Here is a 13,597-nt window from a genome sequence, read left to right on the forward strand (position 1 = left end):
GTCTATCTTTGAAGTTACTGATTTGCTTGGAGAGAACGTTTCTGTTGTTAATTCAGCTTCTTCACGAGGCCTGTCCATCTGTGCCCTGGCTCGGTGGCTTGTACTCCTTAGTTGAGCCTGGAGAAAGGGGTACCCTTTTCATTGTTGCTTTTAGTTTATAGGCGTTTGAGTTAAACTGCAGAGAAGGTGGAAAAGGTGGTGTCCACCCAAACAGCTCAATTCAGACTCTGGCAACTGACCATCATTTTTGTTCAAATCAACAGTGAGTGAAATGTGTTCAGCAACATGAATTAATTCCTACCTTAAAACTTGGCCAGCACGAGGATGTGGAGAAAAAGGAACTCTCCTGCACTGTTGGTGGCAGTGCAAACTGGTCCAACCACTATGGAGAGCTGTGTGGAGATTTCTGGACCTACTAAACATAGAGCTTCCATAGGATCCAGCAATTCCACTCCTAAGTATTTACCCAAAGGACACAGAAACATCAATTCCAAAGAGCACCTGCACCCCTATGTTTATAGCAGCACTGTTTACAATAGCTAAGCTTTGGAAACAGCCCAAATGCCCAAAAATAGATGACTGGATCAAGAAGATGTGGTCCATATACACCATGGAATATTACTCAGCATTCAAAAAAGATAAACTCATGCAATTTGCAGCAACATGGATGGTGCTGGAAGGGATCATGCTCGGTGAAATAAGCCAGAAAGAAAAAGAAAAATACCGGATGGTCTCACTCATAGCAGGAATCTAGAAAACTTAAGTAAGGGGCCAGGAAAATGAGTAACTATAAGAAAGAAAAAATCAAAATCAACAAACAACTATGAACTAGAGACACTCTAAGGGGGGTGAGGGGGCAGGGAGGGGAGGGTTTGGAGTCAAAATAAGGGGGTTGTAATTTAATGGGGAATATAAAAAATAAAATTTAAATAAAATGTGAAAAAAAATAAAAAAATAAAATAAAAGTAAAATAAAACGTGGCCAGCACCTTCTCACCCTCCTCGTTTCCCTGAGTATAAAAACCAGCTCTAAACTTGGAAAGTTTGTCCTTTCTAAGGACTGTGCTCTTTATAAGTGGGTGAAAGAAGAGACGTGTGCAAACCTACACATGTTTCCTCACAACCAAACTGTTTCTATGGCTCGAGAGGCACAGAGCCTGTGAACAGACGTGCCCTTGCTGCCTCCAGCCATCTCTGCCCTGTCCAGCTGCCAGGGCTGTTCAGACAGACTGAAAAGTACATGGTGTTTCCTGCCCTCAGCCCTTCCTGGTGACCATGCTGTCCCTTGTCTTTCAGAACAAAACCCTGCTATTCCTCAGGCAGGAACCCCCAGAACGGGGAGTGTAGGCAGTTCTCACTGGTAGGTCACTGAATGGACCTATGTACATCTGCCCTTTCACGTAGAGTGTTTAGCCATTTGGTCCAGTCTGCCCAGAAACAGCCAAAACAGAATAGGCTTCCTGGAAACTTACCCAGGTGGTCTTCCTGGAAGAGGAAAACTGTGTTGGGAAAGGGTTAAAAAGGTACAGAAATGGGGTGCACCAAGCTCATCTGCCAGAAACACTGAACAGGTTGATCAGATGGCTTTTTGCCAAAAGAATGTCCATTGTTTGCCAATAAACATGTTTTGTAGGTGTATGAACAGCTTCTGGGAAAGAACCAAGCATTGTGAAACTGAACCTAGATTGCTAAAGTGCCGAAATCGCCTTTCATTTGAATGACCAAGCAGTTCTTAGTCAATAATGTGTATAAATGACAAATATCATGATTTTAAGGGCACTAGGAAGATGACCCTATCTCCAAAATAACCCAAACCCTCTTCCCCCACCTCCCATGTTGTCAAAGACCCCCTACAATTCCAGCATTAGAAGCTTCCAATTCTTCCATTAGTTCTAGGCTGCACCTTTAGCAGGTAAGTAGCCTTAAAAGTGATGCTTCCTTGGGCCTCCCTGGTGGTGCAGGCAGTTGAGCGCTGCACTGTGAAGCTGTCCGCAGCCTCTGCAGTGCGGGTTCGATCCCAGCCGGCCAGGGAGCTACCCACATGGCGCAGCAGACCTCTCCTGTCGCGCCTGCTGCTCCCCTCAGCAGTGTATTACAGTCGTCTGCTGTTCTGTTCCCCACTCTGTCTCTGGTGAATCCTCTCACCCTCCCGCACATCTGGCCTGTATCCCAGTTCTTGTATAAATAAATAAATCTTTAAAAAAAACAAAGTGATGCCTCCTTAACTCCTAATATATTGCTGTTAGTGACCTTGTAGTTTGTTTTCAGCCCTAGAGCCTAGAGAACGCTGGGTCTTCAGTAGAGGGAGACGGTTAGGGTGATCTGGGGGGAAGGAAGGTAATAGGGGGCAAAGACACCCAAAAGGGAATTGGGGGTAGCCTTCTCCACTCCTGTAGGGTGCTCTCATACTATGCTAGAAATGAATCTGCAAAAAAGGACTAAAAAACAATTGTACAGGGAATATAACCAAGATGAAAATGCATACATTGTGCAAAAATGAAAAATGATGTAAAAAAATTTTTTTAATATAAAATTAAATTAAATTTAAAAAAAGACTAAAAAAATTCCCCTTTGTGAGTGAACACAGTCTTATTTTCACATCAAGCCTTCAGGTATTTGATTATGATCATTTCTCTAAATGTCTACAGATCATTATTAGAAGAAGAATAAAACGTGAAGAATGGGTGTTAAGTGATACCTAGACCATATTTGTGTTTGTGTGTGTATGTGTGTGACTCCATGTGTGTATTTGCCTTCCCTACTCTTCCTGAAATTAATTGGGACCGGGCTTTGCAGTCGTTAGTTTACTATAAATAAAAATGCTAAGCAATGTGAGTTACTTACCCGACTCTTCACCATAAATGTCCTAAGTGAAAAATGACCCCTGTTTGACACCTGGGCTATTTTAAAAGCTACCCGTACAAATTCCTCAGGCCTGCTAATCTGTAAAGGCTAAAATGTCCTTGCTTCTAGGCTTTGTGGGACTCTCCTGACAGGGAAAGTCGGTGTCAGGGAATAATGAGGTTCTCTTTGAGAGGGGGGAGGGAAATGTCAAGGGCTTATTATTTCTGGTCACCTTGTTAGACATTTATATTGAAATGCTGCAGAAAAATAACACAGACATGCAGAATAGTCAAGCCAATGATAATAGCTGCGTTGGTTAAGGAGGAAATAATTTATTTCAAAGGACTGCTGATTAATTTTGTTAGAGCATGGACCCTAAGTAAAGCAAAATATTCCAGATTAGTCTCTCATAGGGGACCGAACAAAAGATTCTTATTTTATAAACAAATTAGCTGTTATCTGACACAGGTGAACATGGTCATGGATGGTGGACCTTATCCCACCCCTTGATAGAATGTTATAGATCTTGCGCTTGTCCTCCTGCCCCTTTCTCCACCCTGACAAAGATCCAAATATGTAGGCCGCTAAGAAGAGGTTCAGTGCAGATGTGATTTGGTTGGAATGAAAACTAGTTTATAATTCATGGTCCCCTAGAAAAGAAGATGATGCTTGAGGGAAACCATTATTTCTGCCCCTGACAAGTACAGAATAATCAAATACTCCCAAATCCAAATCTTAAAGTGATCGGCTCTTAGATAAATTAAATGTAGATTAATAAAATGGTGACATTTTTATTTTATGTGGAGGGTACCATCGTAGGAGGGTGGGGAGAGCAAAATCTCTAAGAAACCTGAGCAAAACAAGAAACCTGAAGCAAAGCTTTCTACGAATGATGATGCAGGACTCAACCCCGCATGGTAACGTGCCAAAGACGTACCTGATCAGCTGGCAGGTTAGAAGACATGAGACTGTGTTCTCTGTTTCATCACACTGCTGCCACTGGGAAAGGGATGGAGACATGAAATTATAACATATTGAGACATCGCTTTGCAGGCTTTATTGCCTTCCTTCCTACGTCGTAGTTGTATATATTGTAGACAAAGAATTTTACTAATGCTCCCCCCACCCCTGCCAATTATCCTTTGTGTAGCTGATTAGCTGATGAGAATTATAGCTCCTGATTTGTACTCAGAGACATCGAGAAACCAAGAGGTTAAATGATATGCTAAGGTCACCAGCAGCAGAGTTGAATTTAGAAACGACAGCTTCTTGATTCTCTGGGCACTCAGCCAGCCTGCCTCTCCTCACTTTAGTGTGACTGTCAGATTCCTTTATTTGAATCAGTTTTTCGTTTGGGTTTCTGTCTGTGTGCAAAGTGTGCATGGACTGTGTATCTCAGCCTCATTGCTGAAAGCCACAGCTTGCTATTTCTAGCTGACAATTCCTTCCTCCCCTGAAACATGGCCCTATTGGGCCCCAAGCCTGGCTCCAGAAGCTGGTCCCAGGTGCTGTGGGGTGTGTGTGTGTGTGTGTGTGGCTATGTGTGTGAGTATGTGTGTGTGTGCGGGCGTCCTCATGGTCTGTCCCTGCATCAAGCTAATCTTGAGAGTCTGAGTGGGTCCAGGACCCCATGAGGGTAGCATCTTTATACTCGATCCTATACCAGGGGCCAAAATCACGCAACTCGGATCAGATTCATGTCCCCTGGCTCCTTCAGGCTGCCTTGACCTTGTCCCCTGTAGAGGCCCCACAGGGAGGCTTCAAAGAGGAGCCTCTGACTGACAAGGAATCAACATATCACCCCCTGCCTTTGAGCCTACTCAGCAAAATGTGCCTTCCCAGGTGGCACAAAAGATATAACCCTTCATACACAGTGACTCATCTGTAATCACTAGCCAAATGGGAATTTGAGCAAAACCCATTTTAGAAAACCAAAGTGTGTGAAATTGGAGGTCAGCCTGGGGCAGAAACTATTCAGGTCAGTTTGAGGATTGGGGTCAAAACCTAAACGTGCATTTTGTCCCTCCAAGTTTTTCCAAAAGCATCTGCTGCTCTCTCACCATCGTCACGCCTTTGCTTTACCTTTTCTCTACTGCCCTTTTCAGCCACCATTTTAATTATCTGCCTCGTGGCTTTTCATTTCTGCAGCCCAGTGTCACTCAAGTCCTCCTCCTTCCCCTGTCTCCCGAGCCAAGGCCAAAGGTTGTTTAAGGTCCCCAGAAATTAACCTTAGTCTCCCACAAGGTGAACCGTTGCTTTCTGATGAAACCTCACACTCCCAATGAGTTTGTGAAAATATTGCACATAAAAATAGCTTAATGCTTGCTGTGTGAGACTCGAGAGTTTTTGTATACTCAGCCCCAAACTGTTCCCTCTGCTTTTTCTTCTTGCTTACAAGATACAATCAATCATTTCTGGATCTTTCCGAAGAATTCCTTTAGGTGATATTCTCAGTGCTGCTTTTTTTTTTTTTGAACAATGTCTCATGAGACTCCTAACAGTTATGTTTAGAACAATTACCAACAACTAAAGACTGGCTCTTTCCTTGTTGGTAAGAAAGGACTTGTGCACGCCCTGCTGAAGAAATGGATGTTATAGTGAATGTAGGCTGTACTGCTACTGACAGACTACAACAAGGAATCTTGAAAGGAGCCTCAAGTTCACCCAAGAGCAGGTCCAAACCCTTGAGGAACCTCCCATACTGACTCAGCGTCCAAATGGTAGTCCAAACAAGGTGGCCCAGAAGGGGCCACAGATGCACAATAACCTTGATTATTCATAAACTTCAGGGCAAAAAATTACAGGACCAGTAATTGTCTTCATTGGTTGTAGCCTTTCTAAGCATTTTTGCTTGAGCTACCTTCAGGATTATTCACATTGGCTCCTTTGTAAATCAGGGGTTAGGGGTAGCAGAATGTCCCGTGGGATATCCTATTTTCTGACTCGATACATATTCATTCACTCATTCGTCCATTCATTCATTCATTCTTTGTATGTGAGTGAGATAATGGAAGCTCATGTAGCATCCAGAGGCTTTTGGGGGTGAAAATATATACACATTAATATTTATTAAATTAAGTGGGAAATTATATGTGTCATAAGGAAATAGTGGTAATAAATAATAGCCAGCAATGCATAACTCCTTATATCCCCAGCACAGTTTGTGTGTATACATTTTATTGTGGTAAAACATGCATAACAAAAAAAACCTTTAATTATAATAGACTAAAATTCAAAATCAACAGGCAACTATAAACCAGAGACACACTACAGGGGGGGAGAAGGGACTAGAATCAAAACAAGAGTGGGAGAGCATAAGGAACCATGGTGATAGTTCACGAGTGAGTGGGTGGTGGGAATTTTACATGGTACAAAAATGAAAAATGATGTAAAAAATACATAAAATTAAAAAAATGCATAACATAAAATTTACCATTTCAGTCATTTTTTATGTATAGGGCTCAGTGGTAGGTAGTACATGTACCTTGTTATGCAGACATTACCATCATCCATTTCCAGAATTTTTGCATTTTTTTAAAGATTTATTTATGCATACAAGAGCTGGGGTACAGGTCAGAGGTGCAGCGGGTGAGAGGATTCACCAGAGACAGAGTGGGGAGCAGAACAGGCAGACTGACAGAAATACACTGCTGAGGGGAGCATCAGGTGAGACAGGAGAGGTCTGCCGCGCCATGTGGGTATCTCTGTGGCGGGCCGAGATAGAACCCACACTGCAGAGACTGCGGACAGCTTCACAGTGTGGCGCTCAACCGCCTGTGCCACCAGGGAGGCCTCAGAATTTTTGCTTTTTAAACTAAAGCTCTATAACCATTAAACAATGACTCCCATCCCCCTCCCTCACTCCCTGGCAACCATATTCTGCTTCCTGACTTTCTCTCTATAAATTTGACATTGTACGTGGGGCACTCCATATAATCGAAATCATTCAATGTTTGTCTTTCTGTGAAGTTGTAAGCATTAACTCATTTAATCATACTACTTGCTCTAGCATGAAAGTAAAATTATTACTCCTATTTTACAGAAGAGGATTGAAATATACTAAGTGATAAGTAGAAATTCAGTGTTCAGAGAGATCGGGGAAAGGCCTTGAATTTGGCCTTCTGCCCCAGGAGTCCATAAAAGGAAGCCAATGATCCTCTTGTTGGAGGCCACCCCAGCTTGGGTAGCCCCTTCTCTGTTTCTACATAAGAGCTGATCAGCCGGACAGGGCGCTTCTGCAGGAGAGAGAATGTGCTGAATGAGTTAAGTGTCCCTTGTCCCCCACCCCCAGCAAGCTGCACAGGCTGAGCTGGTGACCAGGGCAGGATTGGAGCCAAGGATTAATCCATCACAATGAGACGTTCTATTTTGGGCAGGCGGCGAGAGCAGATGCTTGGTGCCTGCACAACTGGGAGGATCACACAGGGAGGCGCCCACACAAGCCCACTCACACCCCAGACTCCACTCACTGCCAACTGAGAAGAAGGAACTAGGCTGGCAGATAGGGTCCCTGGTGATGTCTTCGGACTACGAAAAAAGTAGATTTGCTGGCACCTATGGTATCTCCTAGGTGGGCCCTTCTGACAAACCCAATTTTCTTACCCTGCCTGCTTAGAATCTGCAAAAGTCACCTCAGTTGCCTCGCTTTCCTTACAAATCCAAGCCACTTCTGACCTCTCTCCCACTCCACCCACCGTGCCGCTCCACTCATGCCGGAGTGGATTTTCTCCCAATTCCACCTCTGGCCCCATTCTCACTCCAGGACAGAATTGAGGCCTAGGTACAAATTACCATCCCAGCCTCTGTACTGGGGAAAAGAAATCAATACACAGCTCTACTTCCCCCAGGAGTAGGCCTCCGCAGGGTATTTCAGTGGCCAGAAGGCCTCCCTCTTTCTTGTGAAAGGGGCACTCACAGAGGCTGAGCCTGCGGCCTCCTTCCTCCCTCCCATAACCTTTAGATCATTTGAGTCCTGTTTTCACTGAACTGGACAGAGAAGTCCAGTGATTCATGTAGTGGCCACATGCCCAAGAAACAAAGAAACAACAGTTGTCAGGTATTTTGGGTATCTGAGCCCAATTTTGAAAGTAAATCACTCTTTCAAATCACTCTTAATGGCTTGACAACTCCTTTGTAAGATCAGTCCCCATGGATGGTAGAAAGGGGCGTTTTTTCAGAGATTGTGAGAGTTCTACAAATCTAAAATTTTAAATATCTATGTATCCAAGATGGATGTTAGGACCACATTTGAAGGGAAAGAATGGTCTCTGTTTTAGTGAGTATTTGGGGCCTGGTTTTAAAAGTGTTTGGCTTTCTTTCCCCTTAAATTTCCTCAAAATTTCCTTAAAATTTTCCTTAAATTCCCTAATCCTGGCCTGTGTGCTTGGCTAAGCTTTTCCTCTTATTGCTTTTCCTCTTTCTATCTAGGCCATCCATTTCTCTAAGACTTGATCTTTCTAAAGATCAGTTGGTAAAGATCTTTGATTCATCAAATGTCCGACTTACAGATCTCAAGGTAGAGAGTAAGCACAAAAAAGCTTCATAAGGACACAGTTCCTAACTGTAATGTTAACTCAAAAGGCCTGGTGCTTTTGGGTCCTAGTTGGACCCCATAGACAATTGGGCTCAGCCTGCTGCCCTAGGTTTTCTGCCAATCCAAGGCCTCCTTCAGGGTTCATGTCAGAAATGAAAACCAGGGGAGGGTCGTCTTTACCATGCTCGCCCTTGAAGCGTATTGGTACTTTGTCAGTACATGAGCAATCTAGGTTCCATTTGATGACAGGCAAATGCTGCCTCACATGTTTCCTATCTGAGAACACAGAAATGATTCCCTCCTGCCTTGTTTGCTCTTAAAGAAACAGCTCACCTCTATTGCTAACGCTCTGCCTTCTCTTGGCCCTTAGCTATTTCCTTCTTTTTTTTTTTTTTAAGATTTATTTATTTTTACACAAGAACCAGGGTACAGGCCAGATGCGTGGGAGGGTGAGAGGATTCACCAGAGACAGAGTGGGGAACCGAACAGGCAGACTGACGAAATACACTGCAGAGGGGAGCAGCGGGCGAGACAGGAGAGGTCTGCCTCGCCACGTAGGATTCTCGCAGGCCGGCCGGGAATCGAACCCGCGCTGCAGAGGCTGTGCACAGTTTCACAGTGCGGCGCTCAACCACCTGTGCCACCAGGGAGACCCCTGTTTCCTTCTTCACCCCCAGGCATGCTCCCTGAGCTTTGTTCTCTCTGACAGATTCTACCCTACACACCTCATCATAAGGAACCACTTCCTGTCCCCACAAATTCATATTTGGTTCATTGGCATAATGAAAAACTGAAGTTGAATATGCCTTAGAGATCATTTAGTGCAGTGATTTTTAAGCAATGTTCAAGGAGTCTTGGGATTCCTTGGTGGAAGCAATAGGAGCCACTGAATGTGTGTGTGTGGGGATCAGTGTGAGAGAGGGAGTACTCACAACACTAATATGTAGAAAAAGAGGTTCTAAAGTCCTTTATGCATGCATACATATTATCAACCAGACAAAAGGCTGTTAACCTGTTTTATGAAGAGGGATTGTTTGATAAAAGGAGTCTATTATTTAATTTCATTACCCATGGGGTACCCCTGGGTGTGGTCCGGTGAGATTCCCAGGCTTCCATCAATCCACACAGAAGAGCTCTCTCCTGGTTGCAGGCCCAGATAAAGAGGACAGAGCCTCATGACTCCATATGGGCTATGGTGGCTTATTACCAAGAATAACCTGGCATCAGGGAATCTAAACTCTTTGCCCTCAAGCTCTGGAATTCCAGTAAAGCTGAATTGTGCTGTCACAGGGAAGCTTAGCAGCCTGGGGACAGTAAATGCAGTCTAGCACTTGGTTGAAACTAGAGCATGGCTCAGAAATTATTGTAATGAATAAACCTTGGTAGCAGCTTTCCTCACACAAATACATACACAGTGCTAAATCCTTTTACGTTTTGACTTGAATTTTGTTGCTGTACTTTACGGGATTCCTGAGAACTACCCAAGATTTCTTTAGCTACTCCTGCTTTTCCTAGGAGTCCAGATGCCTGTGTCTAAGTAAATATGCCTACTATTTTGAAGGATGCCTATGTTCTTCACACTTAAAGTACCTTCAGGCAACTCGCACTGAACATTATATACACTTAATGTATACTTTAAGCATAAACTACAGTCCCTAAGGGAATCCCAGACCGACCCTGGATCTACATTGGTTACTACTGCATAGATGATAATCATAGTACTATTTATGGGGCACTTATGTGTACCACATGCAAAACTATGCACTGGATAATTAATATTCACAACATCTCTATGAGGTAGTTTCCCTCGCTGTTCCCATTCTACACAAGAGAACACAGATGTTAAAATTCAGGAAGGAGCACGTTGAGACTAAAGCTTTAAGTGTGGCAGAAATGGGATTCAAACAAAATATACCAGATTCCAAAATCCATATTCTTTCTCTCAGTATTATATGTTGTTATGTTTCCTCCATTGGAACCCAGACACAGGCCTCAATAAATGGGCATGACCAAGGTCAGAGAGTATAAGAGGAGAGGAACCTCATCTTGACTTAAACTTCTCTGGGTTTCTAGTCTGAATACCAAGAGGCTCCTTTTTCAACTAATAATGAGATGAAGAACAGTGTGTGCTCAAGAGATTTATTTTGGCTCAATCAGTCCCTTGACATGTCCTTTTGAAATAGTCAAATACCTAAGGCATTGCTCAGACCCAGCTGCCAGTGCCTGGAGTCACTAAGCCTTAAAGGAAAGTGATCCCACCCAATACAAGCTAAGAAAGACCCAAGCCAAATCAAGTCTAAAGCAAGAGACTCAAGAAATATGAGTGGCATCTGAATCACTCATACATTCAGCTGTTGTGCATTGAGTGCATAATTGAGTGTTGAGCTTTGGTATTTCAATGCATCTCTTTCCCCCTCCACAAGCATTACTCCCCTCCCCCACCCTTCCATCAACCAGTTGTCTGACCAACTGCCGGAGACAACTGGCTCCCCTTTCTCCTTTTCCATTATATATATATACATAATTTCACTTAATGACTAGCACGAGAGTGCACTTTATGGTAGGGAACTAATGATCTCATTTCTTAGGAGATGACACAAGGAACAGAAATGTCCTCCGCCCAAGAAATGTCCCAGTATCGGGTCATTTATCACAGTGGGATCCATTTAGAGGTGCAGAGGAGTGAATTACAAATTTTAAAGTACTTAAAAATCACCCAAGGATCTTATGAAATTACAAAATTTAGCTCATTAGGTGGAGCATTTTGTGTATCTGGCAATCATCCGGGTTACACCACTGGGGCTTGCGTGACGACCATAATTCTAAAAGCAAAGACCTAGAGTTAGAAGAAGGTGATAGGCTCAGGCGAAGTTATGGGAAAGAGAGAGAACAACCCCTTCAAATATACTCCTGAGTCGGGCCTCCCCGGTGGCACAGCGGTTGAGCGCTGGGTTGCAAAGCTGCCCATGGCCTCTGCGACGCTGGTTCAATCCCCGGCTGCTCCCCGGCCACCGGAGGAGGGTCCCACATGGCGCGCAGACCCCTCCTGCCGCCCGCTGCTCCCCTCAGCAGTGTACTTCGGTCCTTCTGCCTGCTCTGCTCCCCGCTCTGGCTCTGGTGAATTCTCTCACCCTCCCGCGCTTCTGACTGTACCCAGTGCATGTATAAACAAAACAAACAAACAAACAAACAAACAAACAAACAAATAAATAAATAAAACATGCCTCTATAAAAAAAATTAAAAAATAAAATAAACAAATATACTCCTGAGTCACTACAAAGCAGGAAGAGTAGGAGAAGGGAAAATGTGGGCTCTGCCTTATGCTGGCAAAACTACATAAAGGAGACCTGTGGGGAGCTAATCGTCCTCAGAATTTGTAGGCTAATCCATAGCCTGATCCTGGTTGCATTTTAGAATGGCTAGAATGTTGAAAATGTATTTCTGCTAGATTTCCATCCCAGGAATTTAATCTTAGAATCTGGCGTTAAGGCCTTCGCACCAAGTTTATTGTTTGTTTGTTCTAATCTCTCCATGTCGAGAACCTTTGGTGTAACTCTTCCATATGGTAAAGATTGTTCTGCGTGTGCAACACATACACACAACCAAGACAAAGAAGTCCATAATCTGGCTGGAACAAGACTGACCCCCAAAGTCTGATTCAACAGAACAGGTTGCCTGTAGAACAGCAAAGTAGAATAGTTCTACTACATTAGTAGAACTATTCTACTTTGCTGAAGAACTGAAGCTTGGCCATTTTGATATTTTGGGTTTGCTGGATTCTACTTGCAGATGATTCAGAGTAAGATCAGGTAGGCAATTTTTTTTTAAAGATTTATTTTATTTATACAAGAGCTGGGGTACAGGCCAGATACATAGGAGGATGAGAGGATTCACCAGAGACAGAGTGGGGAGCAGAACAGGCAGACTGACCGAAATACACTGCTGAGGGGAGCAGCGGGCGAGACAGGAGAGGTCTGCCACTCCATGTTGGTATCTCCCTGGCTGGCCGGAAATCCAACCTGCACTGCAGAGACTGCAGACAGCTTCACAGCGCTGCACTCAACCCACTGTGCCACCAGGGAGGCCCCAGGTAGGCTCTTGATCAGAACGTTCCCAGCCCAAGTCTGCTCTGCTCACAAACCTTCCCTGCTTCCCTTGGTTACTCAGTTTTTCCCTTTCCTGTTTTATCTGAAAGTCATGCTGTTTGCATCAAGTTTCTGCTAGAAGTCTGGGGACAATAGCAAGTTTTGGCCGTAGGAAAGCTGTATTTATAGCAGTCCCTCCAGTTACATGCTGAACTCAGAGTCTGCAGGGACAGAGCTGCCTACTCCTTGCTCTGAACCTGAGGAGCTGCACAAAGAGATACCTGAAGAGAGTTGAACTTCCTGATTCCTTGTTTTATCATCATCAATCCACAAAAAACACATATATTAGCATTCTCCAGAGACACAGTGTAACACACGCAAACATGCAAACACACACAGATGAGATTTACTTTAAGGAATTGGTTCAAGTGACTATGGAGGCTGAGAAGTCCCAAAATCTAGAGTCAGCAAGCTGGAGACCCAGGAGGGCTGATGGTATAGCTTCACCCAAGTCTGATTTTGAAAGTAGAAGACTGATTCCCTGCTCAAAAATAGGTAGATAAAGAAAGCACAATTCCCCCTTACTCTATGCCTTTTTTTGGTTGCTGTTCTGTTGACATCTCCAGTGGATTGGAGGAGGTCCACCCACCCAGACTCCTAATTCATTCAACATCACCCTTGCAGACACGCCCAGAGTAATTTTTCACCAAATATCTGGGCACCAGCATCATTTCACCCTCTTCATGAAGCATGTGTTAGTCAGCCCAGCTCACTATAATCTCTGCTTCTTCATATTTTCATAACCCTCATTACGCTCCAGACAATTTTCTTGGCTCTTCATCACACACTCCCTGGGCCTTCATGTTGTGAGGCAGTAAGTCAGAACAATTAGAAGCCTGAAGTCACCTCCACCTAGGTTCAGATCTGACCCTGCCATTTATTGGCTGTGAATCCCTGGGCAAGTGTGTAATTTCTCTGGCTTTCAGATTGCTTGCACATTAGTAAGATAAGAATTGTAACTGCCTTTTTGTGAAAGTTAGAGAAGTAAAAACATTGATAGTTAAATTTTATTTTATTCTGTGACTTACATAATCCCGTCTCAGAACACAGTCCAGTTAAAAATTAAACCCAAAAT

General features: G+C 43.8%; 1 long non-coding RNA gene across 4 annotated transcripts in view; it reads left to right on the forward strand.

The window, feature by feature from the left end:
• Positions 1-13,597, forward strand: part of LOC119237895 (uncharacterized) — a 138,280-nt gene that overhangs the window by 90,124 nt on the left and 34,559 nt on the right. For 2 of the 4 annotated variants that reach the window (XR_008553741.1, XR_005123463.2), the window contains one exon: positions 264-393. The exons of the other annotated variants lie outside the window; for them this stretch is intronic. This is a non-coding gene — a long non-coding RNA (uncharacterized LOC119237895). Of the gene's footprint in view, positions 1-263; positions 394-13,597 lie in introns of those variants that run through there. 4 annotated transcript variants of the gene reach the window in all.

The sequence above is a fragment of the Talpa occidentalis genome, unplaced genomic scaffold, assembly GCF_014898055.3.
Source record: "Talpa occidentalis isolate TD23 unplaced genomic scaffold, MPIMG_talOcc4v2.1 talOcc4.11, whole genome shotgun sequence".
In the NCBI taxonomy this organism is placed as follows: domain Eukaryota; kingdom Metazoa; phylum Chordata; class Mammalia; order Eulipotyphla; family Talpidae; genus Talpa; species Talpa occidentalis.